Source organism: Salvia splendens, chromosome 7 (genome assembly GCF_004379255.2).
Source record: "Salvia splendens isolate huo1 chromosome 7, SspV2, whole genome shotgun sequence".
Classification (NCBI taxonomy): Eukaryota; Viridiplantae; Streptophyta; class Magnoliopsida; order Lamiales; family Lamiaceae; genus Salvia; species Salvia splendens.
This window is the reverse complement of record NC_056038.1, coordinates 18754421-18773338: the sequence shown is the minus strand read 5'-3', so window position 1 is coordinate 18773338 and position 18918 is coordinate 18754421. Positions and strand designations below refer to the sequence as shown.

At 41.8% G+C, this 18918-nt stretch overlaps 1 long non-coding RNA gene across 1 annotated transcript; it reads left to right on the top strand.

Annotated features, from left to right (window-relative positions):
- The first annotated feature begins 15180 nt into the window (after nucleotides 1–15180).
- On the top strand, nucleotides 15181–15711 carry LOC121740887. Its single transcript, XR_006037693.1, has 2 exons — nucleotides 15181–15378; nucleotides 15468–15711. It is a non-coding gene; the product is annotated as an uncharacterized LOC121740887 (long non-coding RNA).
- The last annotated feature ends 3207 nt before the right edge of the window (nucleotides 15712–18918 follow it).

The following is an 18918-nucleotide window of genomic DNA, read 5'->3' as shown; positions in this document are numbered from 1 at the left end:
TTTTTGAACCCCTCATGCATATAGTGAGTAGAGAATCGTAAATCTAAGAATTATTTGGTTGGGAAGGATGGTTGCACAAGAATGTTTATGTGTGTGCGTGTATGTTTGTGTGTGTATAAGTGTGTGGTTGAATCATTGGTCAATGTTATGTGTGATTATGAAAGCATGGTTGTAATTTCGTTTTTGAAGCATGAATATGTGTTGGAAGCATGAATATGTATGTGTGGATGTATGATAGACAAACTAGGGTTTGTGAATGTTGAGCATGAAAACTGTTGTGTTCGGACAGTAGGTTCCGACGGGTATTTGACCAACCAAACGATCTCTTTTTGGCACTAATTTTTAACTGAATGAAGTTTTATATGTCTTTTGTGTTGTGTCAAAATTTCAGCTTCTTTTGAAGAATGATGAATTTATAATGAATTTTTCAATCGAACTGCGCAGTACTTCCAGAATTGTGTGTTCCGTCCAGTGATTTTCGTTTTTGTTTTGACCGAGCAAAAGGCATGATATTAGTGTGAAATTTTAACTGAATAAACTTTTATGTGTTTACTGTGTGGTGACCAAAGTTTAGGGTCATAAGAGGTCGGATGGAATTTTAATGATTTTTACAAAAAGACTGCGCTGTTCTGCCAGACTCTGGTTTTGTTGAAATAAGCTTTGTAGACAAGTTTTGAGTGAATTACATGATATATGTGTGAATAAGGAACATATCCTATGATGTGGCTATGTCTTGCACGTTGTTGTATGCTAGAGTGTTCGTTTCGTTTATCTTGGTGAATGTTTGGGATGGGCAATAAAAGAAAAACGATGAAAGGAACGATAGGCATGCATGATAAATGTATTGATGGAAAAACTGATTGTGTTATGGTGTTGACAAGGGTTGTTGTGCGTACGTGGGTACGAAGAGCAAGGGTTGCATTAAAGTTGTGAATTGTGTGTATAAGCAAACGAGGTGGACTTTCTTTTACTAAACTCTTTTACTTTTTCAAAAGTATGATTATGGAGTTATAAGGGTGGTTTAAAGTGTTATGTCATGTCATGATTGTTTTGATGTTAAGATTGTTGCCTGATGCCTAGTTCGCTTGAGCTTGCTCCGTTAAGCTATATGGCTATGTGTTAAACGAATTCGGCTCTGAGTAGGGCTGCAAACCCTATCAGGCTGTGTACACCAGTGGGATCGAGAGCCGTCCTTGCTAGTCGGCCGGTTTCGTGGGCGAATAGTGTGACACACTATCGTCGCACTATGGAAAATGATGTGATTGTTTGATTGTTGAGAAAGTGGGGAGATTGATTGTCTGGCCAGACTATGAAACTGTTTTTGTGATACTCGATGATATTTCTTTTCTAAACGTAAAGCTTTAGGAATTCCCGGATGTGTCTTGTCTTCATACATGGGCGTCATCCTAAGACTCTCCTTTGATACTTGTTTTTTCGCTGCCTTGCTTGAAATTATTCTCTAGAAGTCTTCCGCATTACTTGATACTGTTTTATGACATTAAGTACCTTGAGACACAAATTTGATGCTTAACTTTTGCTAGATTAAAATATTATCTCTTGAAGCTTATTTGAGGTTCCTGTTAAATGTTGTCTTCTATTGTGTCCCCCAATTTCTTCCCCGCTTCTTAATTCCTCCCCTAGTCACGATTTCCCCGTCTTTACTATCCTTAGTAAGGGCGGTCGTGACAACTTACAAGCTAAATAGATAGAAGAAAAGTCTGGGTCATTAGCATACATTTCCTTAATCAACTCCAAACCAAGCAATTTCGAACTCAAAGTAGTGATAAAAATATACCTCCGAGACAATACATCAACCACAATGTTTTCTTTTCCCTTTTTGTATTTGATCACGTATAGGATGATTCAATGAATTCCACCCACTTAACATGTCTCTTTCTATTAGGATTGATGCACTATTTTTCAGCACTACAACTACTTGCAAGTATACAAGGCAGAAATAGTATAGCTAAAGGTTAGTACCAGATATCGAACACAGGGAATGTAATTGCAACTGACTATTACGTACTAAGCGTCATATACTATCTAGAAAAACAAAATTTTTGGTTGGATTAATTAACTAGACAAAAATAAATAAAGCAAATAAAATAAAACATTCAAATAACCAAAGTAAATCAGGAAAATAATGGAATTCCAAGGATAAAGCTTTCACAATTATGGTTTACACAAAACACATTTATGATACCTTAGCACATAAGTATTGCCCATCCGACACAAATTAGGTTACACACTAAGGTCATAAATCTTAGATTAGCAACTCCCAAAAGCTCAATTAGATCCTCAAGATGTCCTCACTCTCAATTAATAGTACCGATTTAAGGGGAATTAATTTAGTGTCAACCAAGCTCTTCTAACTCACAAACCTCCTCTCACAATTATGTTGCAAGTCAATAAATCATCATAGAATGTGTCACTTAACCATGAAACAATTATCCAACACTTAGAATAGAAGCAAGTAATGAAAAAACGGATACCAAAAATTAGAATTATATAAATCAATAAAAGTTACTAACACATCCCAAATATTCTTATAGTTTAGCTACTCATAGACAAATAGCAAAAATTACAAATTAAAGTACAAAACATAAAGAAAAAAAACTAAAAAAAACCCAAAGATGAATTGTTGTGCAATCTTTAGTCTTCTTTTGCCTTGCTCCAATTTCCAATAATGGTGAAGGAGGAGCCTTGGGGGCTCCCCAATTTGGATGCTATGAATGTGTGTCTATTATGAATTAGATTATTGGATATATATAGGCTTTAAAAAGGTTAAATATTGGTAAAAGTATCCTCCAAGTTGGAAATTTTGAGCTGCATAGGCAAAGGAAAAGATTTGACTTCCCAAGGTAATAGTTTATTTCCTTCCTTGAATTTCCACCTAAATTTAGCACTTGACAACATTGCGTGATGTTCGTAGAATGGCCATAACTTTCTCAACAGAACTCTGATTGAGATGTTCAAGGTACCATCATGAAGCTCTTTCAGCGAAGAAGGCAATGATATATAGAACGCCCTGATCAGACTTCAGCATCTCTGATAAAATGGGTTAAAACTGAGGCTACTGTGCTCGAACAGGCCCAGCGGACCGCAGGACGGCTTCTGAGCTCTCTGGACTAGTTTTCAGTGACATGTAATGCAACTTCGATACTCAAAATGGACCAAATAATGGCCTTAAAATACTGCAAAACCCGAGCGTATCAGGGATGCAAGCCCTCTTCTATTCCCATGGATCATCTGAAACAGCTCAAATAAGACTTTGTTGACTTAATGGATGATCCATCTAAGTATAGAAGATTGATTGGGAGATTGCTATACTTGTGTATAACTAGGCCAGATATAACTTTTGCAGTTCACAAACCTTGTGAAGAACATTAGCAGGCTAGTGAAAAGGTCCTAAGATATCTGAAGGGGCACACCTGGACACGGTTTGTTCTATTCAAGTGCTGCTGATTCCACACTTAGCATCTTCTCAACGGGGCAGCATGTCCAGAGACTCGAAGATCAATGACTGGTTATTGTTTGTTTCTTGGAACATCATTGAGCTCTTGGAGGGTAAAGAAGCAACATGGCATATCAAGATCATCAGCAGAAGTTGCATATCGTGCTATCACACAAGCATCTTGTGAGGTAGTGTGGGCCACTGAACTGCTGAAAGATTTTAGGATTGTAATAGTTTCACAATACTTGGTGTTGATTTTAATTTATTTATGTTTTAGTTGATCAAGATTGATCTGTCACGACCACATCTCCCTAGTCAAAGAAAGTGTAGCTTTTCCGTGACTAAAACATACTGAAACTGTCTCAACTCGTCATAAGATACTTAGATCAAAGGAAAACATTGTCTGAAATGTGTTGAGGGTACAAATCATACTGAATCAGAGTAGTTATGGAACAATTGTCTTTGCTAAAAACAAGTTCTAAAATTTTGCGCAACGGAAGAGTACCAAGACAGATGTAGTATGTATGAAGACATACTACACCAGCTATCCTTCTGCTTATTTAGTCTTCTGTCCCAACACCTCCTCGGCTTTGACAACAATCAACCTGCACATTAAGGAAAACAAAATGCAGGGCTGAGTACTTGATGCACTCAGTGGGCTCATGCCGAAAATATTTTCTTTTAGTTGTCAGCCAAGCTGAGTGAACGCGGGGTTTTACTGAAAATCTATCCCGGTCACTAAAATCTGTTATTTCTTTCTGAAAATAGACTGCAGTCATTTAAACTTCTGATGATATGCCATATCAGCTGCGTGAATCGGGAATGTGGCCACATTCCACGACCACTGGGCCGGCCAACCTGGCGCTAGCTCACGACCCACGGACCGGCCAACCTAGCGCTAGCTCACAGTCCCTATGTGTACACTAGTCCGAGTAGGATTTACTGACCTACTGGGACCCGAATTCGATTTAACTGGGTTGGCATAGCCAACAGATAGGCAATCATAAAACAAAACATGGCATGACAACTCATTCAAATAATCATATTTTCACATAAAGCATGCTTTAAAAGAAGGAAGAGAAACCCCACCTCAATTGCTTAACTCTTGCAAAACGGGTGCTTTTCTGTCCTGGGATTACGCGTCGAGTGACGACGTTCCTTTACAAAGTTGAATATACTTAAATTAGGCTTTTTAAAGAAAATGCTTATCTTGCATGAATGCATGCCTAAGCGTGTGCTATTTTATTTTATCTCTTTCTTTAAAAAATTGGAGATCTAAATTCTTTAATTAAAACTGTGACTATTAAAGTCCGCTTTAATTATTTTATCGAAAACTATTTCAACACGGCTTAAAAATTCTCTCTTTTTTTTCTTCCGCGGCTTAGGAATTAAATCCCGTTATACCTTGGAACTAATTTTAGAGTATAGTTCCAACTCAAACCAGGCCCAGTTAGGAATTATTAATCTGGCCCAGATTGTATCCCTTGGCCCACTTCTCTTTTCTTTTTATTTTGAAATAGTTCCTTTGGCCCAAAAGTGGAGTGGCCCATTTAAAATTAGGGAGGTGGCCCAATCAATCATACTCCCTTCCTCAATCAGCCGATTCCATCGGCTTTTCCCCATTCTTAATTTTCCCCTTTCTCCAAAAATAAAACCCAAACTGAGAAAGCCCTAGATTCTCCAACTCTTCCCCTCCCCTCGCCGGCATCGCAGCGTCTCCGGTTCGAAATCCCGGCAAGTGACAAGCCGCCGCCGCCACCGACGACTCCAGTGGGTGGAAACAGCCTAGCGAGCGCCGTCGATGGACTGGTGGAGTCAGCACGGCACCGCGGCCGTCGCTGCTGTCTTGGTGACCTCGTCGCAGGACTCCCTCTGCCGGCACCCTTCGCCGCTGCCCTCCCCCTTCGCGAGGCAGTCTCGACACTCCCCGGCCCTTGCACAGCAGCTGCTGGAGTCAGCGGTGCTCGCCGTCGCTCCGCGAGGCTTCCGCCGTCGTCGCTGATCCGCTGTTGGTCCGAGACTCACGCCGCCACTGCCGATCTCCTTCGGCGGCGAGCCGTCGCGTGTCACGGTTGCCTTGCGGTCGACTCTCGGCTTCACCGTCTGGTCGCCGCCAACTCCGACAGAAACTCCCAAAGCTAAGCCTCCTATATTAGCTACTTAGGTGGTTTCTTTAAGTATGGTCTGTTCTTGTTTTGCTTATTCTTTGATTTGGGCAGATTGTGTTCGTTTGTCACAGAAACTGCAGTAGCTCGTCTAGAACTTTTTAGATTTGTATGATTTTCTTTTTCTGGTGTCCATTTGTGCAAAAGATTGAGGGAAAAAAAAAGGTTTAAGTTGTCTTAGCCACTGATTTTGAACTAAGAGCAGCTTATGCTTCTGGATTTCTTAACAAGATGTTGTTCTTCCATTTCTAGCATAGCTCTAATGGTGCACAAACTGTATTGTGAAGCATTCAACACTATTATGCTATGTTTTCCTAACACATGAATACTACATGATGAGTCTACTGTCATTGCTTGAGCTTGAGAAAGAAAACGAGATCTTACCTCACTCACTTGGCCCAAACTTCAGTTCTTCTCACTGCCTCAGTTCTTCTCACTGCCTCAGTCCTTCTTCCCTCCCTTTAGCCTACTTCTTTGCTACTGAGTGAGAGGTGTTGTGGTGTGGTATAATAACCGAGGGGTAGCATGTGTATATAAACACATATCTTGTAACTGAAAGCTGCAGAGGCTGAGTGTTGGCTGACTTTGCAGCATCCTTTAACTGTTTTGGTGGTTTGTGCTGCCTTGTACTCGGATTCATTTATGAATTTTGTCCCTTTTGCAGGTGCACACTAGAGCAAGCATTTGGGGCTGATTTCCGGACTATAGTAGGTCCGGGTGGGGAAGGTAAGGGCTGTTATCTGCAGCTTTGCAGAGTCTTAGCTGGAGAGGAGCCTGCTGGCTGGAGTTGCCTCTTTCGGTCAAACTCTCACCCCCATCTCTGAAAGGTATTGTTTCCCCTTCCCTTTCCTACTATGCTTCTTTTAGTTGTCTCTATTTCATGCAACTAATTTCTCTTTTTCGTGCGCTTTGGCAGGAGCTGCGGCTGGCCAATGAGGCTGTCTTCCCTCGTGGTCTCGCCCTCCCAGCTCGTTTAAAATCTGGGGCCAAGACTTGCCCGGTGACGAAGACCAATGAAGTCGTTAGGGACTTCTAAATGTAATAGTGTAGTAGCTCGACTTTTAATTCTGTCGTCAAAGATTGTAACTTTAGTTTGAGATTCTGAAAACTGTAATTTGTACCTTTTCTCAAGAAATAAAAATACTCTTTCATTCGTTAAATAAAAGCTGGTATTTATTTCTTAAGAATTCTCGAGAATCTAGGTCTCGGCTATTACATTCCACCCCCCTTAACAAAAATTTCGTCCCGAAATTTTGTCTCGGTTAGGCAAAAAAAACTGTGGGTACTTCTCTTTCATCTGGTCCTCGAGCTCCCACGTCGCCTCCTCGCGGCCGTGATGCTTCCATAGGACTTTCACTGTTACAATATTTTTCTTTCTCAACTCTTTAACTTTTCTGTCCAGAATTGCTTCTGGCTTTTCTTCATAGCTCAAATCTGGTTCTAACACCACTTCTTCTTGGTGCATTATGTGTTTAGGGTCAAACACATACTTTCTCAACTGTGATACATGAAACACATTGTGAACATTCCCGAAGCTGGGCGGAAGCGCTAATCTGTACTCCACAGGGCCGACTGTTTCTAGGATCTCGTAAGGCCCGATGAAACGCGGTTTCAGCTTGCCCTTGACGCCAAATCTGGTTATCCCTTTCGATGGGGATACTTTCATAACGACCTTGTCTCCTGCTTTGAACTGTAAATCCATTCTACGAGCATCTGCATAGGATTTCTGTCTATCTTGAGCTTCTTTGATTCTCCCTCGGATTTGTCGGACAATTTCTATCATTTCATTTACAAAGTCTGGTCCGAGAATTCTTCTCTCACCTACTTCATCCCAGTAAAGCGGTGATCTACATTTCTTCCCATAGAGTGCTTCATATGGGGCCATAATTATGGTTGTCTGGTAACTGTTGTTGTAGAAAAACTCTATAAGTGGAAGTACTGGCTCCCAGCTTACTCCACGGTCGAGCACTACGGCTTTCAACATATCCTCTAATGTCTGAATCGTCCTTTCGGACCGTCCGTCTGTCTGTGGATGGAATGTTGTGCTGGAATTCAGCTGAGTGCCCTACTCTCGCTGTAGGCTTATCCAAAAATCTATAAGTAAATTTCGAATCTCGATCCGAAGTAACCGTTACTGGTATGCCATGTAAGCGTATGATCTCTTGCACATAGATCTGAGCCAACTTGTCGGATCCATATGTGATTCGGATTGGTATAAAATAAGCACTTTTGGTGAGGCGATCTATAACCAAGGTGGAAATTCTGCTACCCACCATTTCCGGGGCTCTTACTATCTCTAGTCTCATCTTGGCAAATTCCCGGATAAGCTCCTCCGCTTGGGTGAGGAAAGTAGCCACTTGAGGTGCAGTCTTTCTGCTCAAGGCATCTGCTACCACATTGGCCTCGCCTGGGTGGTAATTCATACCGCAGTCGTAGTCCTTGACTAACACTAGCCATCTACGTTGTCTCATGTTTAGATCCTTATGCTCAAAGAAGTACTTGAGACTCTTATGATCTGTGAAGATCTCACATCGAACTCCATATAGATGATGTCTCCAAATCTTCAATGCGTGTACCACTGCCGCCAATTCCAAGTCGTGCGCCGAGTAGTTCAACTCGTGCGACCTTAGCTGGCGTGACGCATATGCTATCACTTTGCCCTTCTACATCAGCACGCACCCGAGTCCGACCTTCGATGCATCTGTATACACCACATAGTCGAACTGGTCTTGTGGTCAACTTTTCCTTTAGCAGTTGGAAGCTTGCTTCACATTCTGGGGTCCAATCGACTTTAACCCTTTTCTTGAGCTGTTGAGTCATTGGCCTTGCTATCTTAGAAAATCCTTCCATGAATCGTCGGTAGTATCCTGCCAGTGCTAGGAAGCTCCGAATTTAACTGGGCGTCGCTGGTGACTGCCAATGTTGCACGGCTTCAACTTTAGCAGGGTCTACTCGGATCCCTTCTGCTGTCACTAAGTGTCCAAGAAAGTTCACTTTGTTAAGCCAGAACTCACACTTGCTAAACTTAGCATAGAACTTCTCGGCTCTTAACGTCTCTAACGTAGTTCTCAAGCGCTCCTCGTGTTTCTTCTCGTTCTTTGAGTACATGAGCACGTCGTCTTTAAAAGCTAGGACGACCTTGTCCAAACATGGGCGGAACACGCGGTTCATTAGGTTCTTGAACACGGCTGGGGCGTTTGTAAGCCCAAAAAGGCATTACAGTAAACTCGAAATGGTCATATCTGGTGCGAAGTGCAGTCTTAGGTATACCGTCTTGTCGAACTCCCAGCTAGTGATAACCCGATCTCAAGCCCCTCTTCGAGAATACGCTGGCTCCTCGCAGCTGGTCGAAGAGGTCGTTGATTCTCGGTAGAGGTACTTGTTCTTGAGGGTTAACTTATTTAGCTCTCGATAGTCGATACGCATTCGCAAAGTCCCATCCTTCTTCTTCATGAAGAGTACTAATGCGCCCAAAAACGATACACTGGGTCTGATGAAACCCAGGTCTACTTATTCTGGTAACTGGATCTTAAGTTCTTCTTATTTCTTGAGCGCCATTCTATATGGTGACTGAGATAATATGACTGATTCAAGTCATTCCTTTAGTAATGCATTTCGTCTGGGTGATGAAGCTATTTCTAATCTTAGATTTCATCGCCTGATATTGAGTTCTCTAACGCTTGCATCGATCGTAAAGGTAGTCATTGAGCTGCCATAACGATCTCGTAACCTCTCGCTCAGTTGAGGTAGTCTACTTTTACCGCTTTCAAGGTGCTTTTGTGCTTACTGCGACTCTTTCGTCATGATTTAGTACAGACTTGTTCTACTCGCGTCAATCCTTGAATATTGGTTTAGTGCATGTGGAGGTGTTGGCTTCTTTCTCCCAACGCTATTGTCTCCATGCCCTTTTGGTTCGACTGAGCGATTCATGGTGAAATAATCTAGCATGACTTTCCAAAGTGATCTAGATCTCGTGTCTAGATTAACACAAAACTCTATCGACAGCTCCTTTCTGAGCCGTTTAATTGAGACGTGGCATATCGTAGAATAATTCGTCGCATGTTATTGCCAACGTTTGCCCTTGCTCTATATTATAGGGCTCTAAATCCTGTTCTCTTGTGATAACTTCTTTTAAAAGGGAAAATTCGATTTCTCCCTTCATAGTAGGGACGGTGAGGGTAGCGGTGCTATCACGCGTTCCTCTTCCCGAATGTCTCTCCAGCTTTAGCCTTTTTCCTGGCCACCTCTTAGACGAATCCCTTTTGCTGATGGGATTTGTTCCGTCAAACATAAACTACGAATACGCTCGTACTTTCTCCATGGCTTTCATTACATGCCCATGATTGAGTCTTTGTTCTTGTGGCTTACTTATCTTACTCGGAGTAAGCATTTTGATCGTTCAAACTACCATATAGGTCTTTTACGTCTTCGGACATCATTTAATCCTCAAATATTCCTTGATATTTCTCTACTCAAGGCTAGTTGCTTCTCTATACAACAAAATATTCGATCTTCCACCTGCTGGTCACAAGCGGTACGTAGATTCGAAGTATTTAACGCTTTGCTGTCGGTTATGCGACGCTTCTGGTTGGTGCATCATTTCCTGCATGTGTCTCCATGGGGACGTATTTGTTATGCGCATCTAAAAGAAACTGAGACCATGCCTTTTTCTGCTAGCCTCGTATCAATAACTCGATGATTAATCTAATAGTCTTAACTTGGATTATTATTCACACAAGAGAGTATGACTGAAAATTTGAAGGGCTACTGAATACCCAACTGGACTAGAATAACATCTCTTGTTCAACTTATATGAATTTTCGTCGATAATCGACCTTGAAGGTAAGTATTAAGTTCATTCAAAGAACTACGTAGTTCAACTGGTTTCCAGGTAAACTCATAGAAGCTGAGGCTCACCCCTGGTGGGAGCTAGAAATAATCATGAGATAGGTCATGAAAACTGGATGGAAATGAATTAACTGTAAATTCCCATAGTAAGCTGCAAAATAGGACAATACAGTTGTCCAATTAAACTGAAAGGATCTGAGCATCAAGGACAGTGGTTCAAACATGTCATCGCCTAAGATGATCAACCACGAAAATTTATAAACGTAGGCGATTGCAATGAAGGAACATTGATCATGTTTCAAAGGCATCTTGATATGGAATAACAAAGTCACATCAATGATTTCATAGGTTCATTAAGGCAACGCACTGAAATGAACTATTCAGAAAAATCAGCTAGGGCAAGCTCATTAGGGAAAGGTGCAATATGCTTGCCTTAACTTCGAGCTGCAGAAAAATTCCGAGACTAGGAATAATACATGTACTGGAATCGAGGTCGAAAAATTTCACCTTTGTAGGGTCTCAAAATAGGGAGGTAAAAAGTTCCAGCACTACATGAAATTCCCTGAGGAAAATGTTTAACTGTCTTGATCACTCTGGGGATCACAACGTAAGCATCGTAAGAATGAAATTTCATTGCATAGGTCCAAGAAATCGAGATATAAATCTCCAATATTGCGGCTCAAAGGAGGCAACAACAAATAACGATGCCTGGAACATAAGAGTATCCCAAATTTGGGAACTGAAACTGAGTCACCGCTTTCCTGAAGAGAATGAAAGTGGCGTACTACTTGCAGAACGTGAGTCAATCAAAGGTTTTAATAGCCGACAGGACATCGTTGTCCCGGAGGTTCAAAGAATGTCTGAGGAATACGCTCAATCCGAAGATCATAGATATGAACAACTGTAGAATTTAGGGTTTACGACTGGAGCTTAAACAGTCAAAACTTTACTCTTTATGTACGATGAGTCAAAAGGACTGCAGTCCATAAGCTGGAAATGAGTCAAACCTCGCACAGAAAAAGGAACACTGACATGATACTTGCGAGTCAAAACTAGAGTCTGAATAGACGAGGGTATCGTCCTTGGAAGGACTCTTAGAAGGGATTTCATTGGGAATCCAAGTAAGTACTCTTGATTATAATCATCGGTTCTAGTTATGTGACACTCCCTTGTTTTTCTTGTGGAGCTCGCACATGATAAACGCGTTCTGGGAAACCATACATTCCAAGATGGGGTTCCTCGTGCTGTTAAACTGATAACCGCAGCTGGAGGTCATACTTTCATATCGTTCTCGATAACTTAGAACGCTGATTCTGGTAAAACATTACATTCTCCATCGTGCTTCGTAGCACGCTATAAGTATCGCTTCTGGATCACGTAGCCACTTGGGCTTGTTACGCCACATTAGATCACTTTACTAGATCGCGGGTACGATCTCTTTCCGTGTAGGGATGCATCTCCCGAACAGGCTGGAAAGTAAACTATTTTCGTTATAACTTAGTCTTTGTAAAGACATTGGGAACTTCTTGGTTCATCGTCTAGTATACATATATATATGTATACTATCTGTGTGCTTAAAAGAATGGACTTCCTTTAATTGCTGTCTATAAGTAGTACAATAGTACTTTTTGGCTCGTCTTTTCTTTCTCATAATTCCTTGGAATTTGAAGCTTGCCCAAACTGATGGGTTTTAGTTGGTCTCGTCGCCCTGGAAGGCGGTAACAAATTCTCGTTCTGCTAGTACTTGATTCTGCATGTCTCACCTAAGGTACTTTTCTAAAGCACTCTAGGTTCACATACATAGTCCCCATGACATCTATACATTCATGTCATGCTCTTTAAACATAAATCACAGATACATTAAGCATATCTCATGCAAAGTATCAGCTAGCACGTTGCGTCTTGCAAACTTTTCAAATAAACATTTTCGTTCCCATTTAGGGCTATGAAATTTTTTTTTCTTTTTCTGAAAACTTAGAAAATTTCATTTTCCTTCTCAAAATGGAAAAATATTTTCTTTCTTTAAAATTCTCTTTTCTGGACGAGCGGGCGTCGACCCCTGTTTCTGGTGCAGTTGATCGTGTCGAGCTGAGGTGTTGGGATCTTGTACTGATCATTCTGTTCACTTCCAAGCCTAGTGCTACTGTTCTGGACTGAGGCTTAGAAGGAAGGTTCTTGGGTCAGAGCGAAAGAAAAGTGCTCTGATACCACTCTGTCACGACCACATCTCCCTAGTTAAAGAAAGTGTAGCTTTTCCGCGACTAAAACATACTGAAACTGTCTCAACTCGTCATAAGATACTTAGATCAAAGGAAAACATTGTCTGAAATGTGTTGAGGGTACAAATCATACTGAATCAGAGTAGTTATGGAACAATTGTCTTTGCTAAAAACAAGTTCTAAAATTTTGCGCAACGGAAGAGTACCAAGACAGATGTAGTATGTATGAAGACATACTACACCAGCTATCCTTCTGCTTATTTAGTCTTCTGTCCCAACACCTCCTCGGCTTTGACAACAATCAACCTGCACATTAAGGAAAACAAAATGCAGGGCTGAGTACTTGATGCACTCAGTGGGCTCATGCCGAAAATATTTTCTTTTAGTTGTCAGCCAAGCTGAGTGAACGCGGGGTTTTACTGAAAATCTATCCCGGTCACTAAAATCTGTTATTTCTTTCTGAAAATAGACTGCAGTCATTTAAACTTCTGATGATATGCCATATCAGCTGCGTGAATCGGGAATGTGGCCACATTCCACGACCACTGGGCCGGCCAACCTGGCGCTAGCTCACGACCCACGGACCGGCCAACCTAGCGCTAGCTCACGGTCCCTATGTGTACACTAGTCCGAGTAGGATTTACTGACCTACTGGGACCCGAATTCGATTTAACTGGGTTGGCATAGCCAACAGATAGGCAATCATAAAACAAAACATGGCATGACAACTCATTCAAATAATCATATTTTCACATAAAGCATGCTTTAAAAGAAGGAAGAGAAACCCCACCTCAATTGCTTAACTCTTGCAAAACGGGTGCTTTTCTGTCCTGGGATTACGCGTCGAGTGACGACGTTCCTTTACAAAGTTGAATATACTTAAATTAGGCTTTTTAAAGAAAATGCTTATCTTGCATGAATGCATGCCTAAGCGTGTGCTATTTTATTTTATCTCTTTCTTTAAAAAATTGGAGATCTAAATTCTTTAATTAAAACTGTGACTATTAAAGTCCGCTTTAATTATTTTATCGAAAACTATTTCAACACGGCTTAAAAATTCTCTCTTTTTTTTCTTCCGCGGCTTAGGAATTAAATCCCGTTATACCTTGGAACTAATTTTAGAGTATAGTTCCAACTCAAACCAGACCCAGTTAGGAATTATTAATCTGGCCCAGATTGTATCCCTTGGCCCACTTCTCTTTTCTTTTTATTTTGAAATAGTTCCTTTGGCCCAAAAGTGGAGTGGCCCATTTAAAATTAGGGAGGTGGCCCAATCAATCATACTCCCTTCCTCAATCAGCCGATTCCATCGGCTTTTCCCCATTCTTAATTTTCCCCTTTCTCCAAAAATAAAACCCAAACTGAGAAAGCCCTAGATTCTCCAACTCTTCCCCTCCCCTCGCCGGCATCGCAGCGTCTCCGGTTCGAAATCCCGGCAAGTGACAAGCCGCCGCCGCCACCGACGACTCCAGTGGGTGGAAACAGCCTAGCGAGCGCCGTCGATGGACTGGTGGAGTCAGCACGGCACCGCGGCCGTCGCTGCTGTCTTGGTGACCTCGTCGCAGGACTCCCTCTGCCGGCACCCTTCGCCGCTGCCCTCCCCCTTCGCGAGGCAGTCTCGACACTCCCCGGCGCTTGCACAGCAGCTGCTGGAGTCAGCGGTGCTCGCCGTCGCTCCGCGAGGCTTCCGCCGTCGTCGCTGATCCGCTGTTGGTCCGAGACTCACGCCGCCACTGCCGATCTCCTTCGGCGGCGAGCCGTCGCGTGTCACGGTTGCCTTGCGGTCGACTCTCGGCTTCACCGTCTGGTCGCCGCCAACTCCGACAGAAACTCCCAAAGCTAAGCCTCATATATTAGCTACTTAGGTGGTTTCTTTAAGTATGGTCTGTTCTTGTTTTGCTTATTCTTTGATTTGGGCAGATTGTGTTCGTTTGTCACAGAAACTGCAGTAGCTCGTCTAGAACTTTTTAGATTTGTATGATTTTCTTTTTCTGGTGTCCATTTGTGCAAAAGATTGAGGGAAAAAAAAGGTTTAAGTTGTCTTAGCCACTGATTTTGAACTAAGAGCAGCTTATGCTTCTGGATTTCTTAACAAGATGTTGTTCTTCCATTTCTAGCATAGCTCTAATGGTGCACAAACTGTATTGTGAAGCATTCAACACTATTATGCTATGTTTTCCTAACACATGAATACTACATGATGAGTCTACTGTCATTGCTTGAGCTTGAGAAAGAAAACGAGATCTTACCTCACTCACTTGGCCCAAACTTCAGTTCTTCTCACTGCCTCAGTTCTTCTCACTGCCTCAGTCCTTCTTCCCTCCCTTTAGCCTACTTCTTTGCTACTGAGTGAGAGGTGTTGTGGTGTGGTATAATAACCGAGGGGTAGCATGTGTATATAAACACATATCTTGTAACTGAAAGCTGCAGAGGCTGAATGTTGGCTGACTTTGCAGCATCCTTTAACTGTTTTGGTGGTTTGTGCTGCCTTGTACTCGGATTCATTTATGAATTTTGTCCCTTTTGCAGGTGCACACTAGAGCAAGCATTTGGGGCTGATTTCCGGACTATAGTAGGTCCGGGTGGGGAAGGTAAGGGCTGTTATCTGCAGCTTTGCAGAGTCTTAGCTGGAGAGGAGCCTGCTGGCTGGAGTTGCCTCTTTCGGTCAAACTCTCACCCCCATCTCTGAAAGGTATTGTTTCCCCTTCCCTTTCCTACTATGCTTCTTTTAGTTGTCTCTATTTCATGCAACTAATTTCTCTTTTTCGTGCGCTTTGGCAGGAGCTGCGGCTGGCCAACGAGGCTGTCTTCCCTCGTGGTCTCGCCCTCCCAGCTCGTTTAAAATCTGGGGCCAAGACTTGCCCGGTGACGAAGACCAATGAAGTCGTTAGGGACTTCTAAATGTAATAGTGTAGTAGCTCGACTTTTAATTCTGTCGTCAAAGATTGTAACTTTAGTTTGAGATTCTGAAAACTGTAATTTGTACCTTTTCTCAAGAAATAAAAATACTCTTTCATTCGTTAAATAAAAGCTGGTATTTATTTCTTAAGAATTCTCGAGAATCTAGGTCTCGGCTATTACATGATCTTTAACTATTAGCATTAGAGAAAATGATAAAGGATTGGGGGTTTTATATCATTTGAAAATTAAGAAGAGAAAAATATTTCAAGATTGAAATCACACAATAAAGCCCAAATAGTCCGATGGGTTAACTAAAAATTTGAAGAATTAGGTTTAGTGTTGAAAATTTATAATCTAAAAAAAATCAATCTGGATAGACCTCACTTAGTCCGACAATCCGAATGAGTTGTTCTGAACCTTAACTGGTTATCAACAATTATTAATCCAATTTAACTAGTGCTTCCACTGAACATTCTTTTAATCAAAACTAAGTTGTAGTAATTAATTTGCTTGAAATATTAAAATGAATCAATTTATGATCTGTCTCTCGCCCCTTAAATGGGGAGCAATACAATATTAAACCCGACATAAATAGAAGTACTAAGGTATCAAATAAGGCTGAAATCTGTATTCAGAATATTAGACACGACATTCCTTTTCCAATTTGATATTCCTGCAGATTAAATCAAAATTGCATTAGCAAGTGATTTTCTCGTCTCAGTTTTCACTTTTAACATGACTCCATTTATATGTATTGAAGCTTGCAAACGATGGAGGGCATCACTGGGCTGCGCTGAAGATTGCTTTGAAACCTCAAATATAATGTGCCCTCTGTAGGATGGTGGTCATACAAGCAAGTCAAGGCTCGAGGTTTTGGCTAAGTAGCTCGTGACACATCAGCTGCATGGGGTGCTTTGCATAGCGCAAGTTAGTTGTAACCTGATAAGGCTAATTTCATGCATAGGTCTAGGGGGTGAATTCATACAATTATAAGGTCTAACACATGTTTTAAGCCAGGTGTGTAGAAGAATTCACCAGGTCGAGGAACAAAGAAGTTGGATTCCAAGGACCATGCAATTACGGTGAATAAGTGAGCAAATTTGGAGGAAACAACTAGACGGAGGGATCGTGAAGCTGAAGGGCAGAATGGAGATTTCTGCGATGGTTTCTAGAAGATCCTACCACACCTATATAAGGAAGGAAACATGCAATCTGGAGGGATCCTCTCGGTGGGGACCTCAGTAACAGATTTAGTTTGTAGCCCACTTCACTTCTACACACTTTTGAGTTTTGATGGGGAAATTATAGGGTAGTTCTGGGTTACTGGTTGCTAGTTAGTGGTCGGAGTAACACCGTCCTCGTGGAGGGTGAAGAAACAATTTAAATCGCTTTCATTTTAGTATTCTGTCGTGAATTTCACCGAGCTTCGCCGTTCGGAGCTCGGCCCTGTTTTCTGTCGAATTGCTTTAAGTTTATGAAATTTCTATTTTCCGCCATTAACGAGTTTCTATTGATTTCGATTATGGTTGTTCATTATTTTGCGTTTGTTGTAGTTGCTGAGTTGGATGTTTGAGATTTGTGTCGGTTGATGAATTTTGTGAAATTGCTGGAATCTGGTGTTGATCGAAGTAGATCGGGTGAATCGGGAACTATGGAGTTGATTTTGGTTACTGTTGGGTTCGGACTGCTTGGATCAGGAGTGGATTGAGTTTCCGACGTTGGATCTGAAGAGTGATTGAGATTTATGCCTAGCTTTCGTGTTTTCATATCATTCCGCCTAGTATACGTAAATCTGTTTTATTTCCGGTTGTTTGCAAGTTTCCGATGTCCGAATTTTTACATTTTGTTTAAATCTCGATATATGCTATGTTTTCTCCATCTTCGTGTTTGATTTAGTTGATGTGATGCATGTCGTTGTCAGTTAGATGCTTTGTTAGTTAGTTGCAGCTTTAATTCCGTATTTGATATTTCTAGAAGTTGGTACCCAATTTTTAGTTGTGTTCTGTTTAGCTATAGTTGGTAATCGTTTGCTCTATCTAGGAAGTAAGTTTAAAATTCCGTAGTTCTAAGAATGTTAAAGCACTGCATGTTGTTTACAGTTTACTAGGTCTAGTGTCTAATTATGTGCCTAGGTCTAGAAGTAGAATACCTCAACCAAAGTTTGCGTGGCAGCAGTCGTTTTCTAACAAAAAATCTCTAGATGCTTTCTTGCGCGTCCATCTTCGTGGGATCGACCCCTTGCTTCTCTATACTAGTCTATAGTATAACGGGTTGAGGGATTTTTGAAACGCGAGAGTTTGTGTGTCCATAGCCAGAGTCTTCTGTGTCGCCTTGAGTTCCTAGACCTAGTGTTTAGTGGATTCAGTGGACTTGGTAGCTCGATCTAGGAATTTATTATACACACACTCACACGACAGACCACGTTTCATAACCGTTTGTGGGGACCAGCAACTCGGTATAAGAAGAGAAGGAGCTTCCACAAACACACACAACAACACATACCAGAGAGTGAGAAAAGATAAAAGATGAGAGTGATTGTGTTATCCCATTATGAGAGGATTCAATCTTATGAGTAGATTGTGTAGATCATTGAGTGTTATTTCTCTTGTTCCATCTTGTAAAGCCGAAGTAGTGTGATCAAAAAAATTTCCCAATCCTAATTTTCCCGAGGATGTAGACGTGAGTCGAACCACTTTAAACCCCGTGTTCTTTTTTTCTTGAATGGTTCTTGTTGTTCTTCAATTGTCATCGCATTTTTATCAACAACTGGCGCCGTCTGTGGGAAGCGAGGAAGGTGATGGTGATGGCACGGTTTAAAGCCGAGTAATTCAACAGAAGAAACGATTTCGGTTTGTGTTGAATCAATATATATGGTGAAGTAGGATATGATGTAGAAATCATGATACGACCACGTCCGGAAGGCCCATGATGAGGTCTATGACAAGGCGCTTACATGAGCGACTCTCTACTTTCGTCCGAAAAATCATGCTAGAGGAGTCTACAAAGGTCGAGGAGCACGCGACAAGACTCATGCTGAAATTTGAAGGCTGGGAGCTTCCACCCGGCCCGGTGGATTCTGAGGCACTGCCTCACCCCGCTGGGTGCCATCCACTGGAAGAGCCAAGGCCAAGCTACTCCACCCGACCGGGTATCCATTCTGCCACCCACCCGGGTGCCTTGTCCAAGGCATGAGGGAGTCAGGAGGTTTCACCCGGCTGGGTGACTTAACACCCTTAATTCCACCCGGCCAGGTAGAGTGACAAAGACCAGATCTTGTGGGCATTTTCTTTGGGAATTGGACCCTAGTATAAATACCTTTTGATGTCATTTC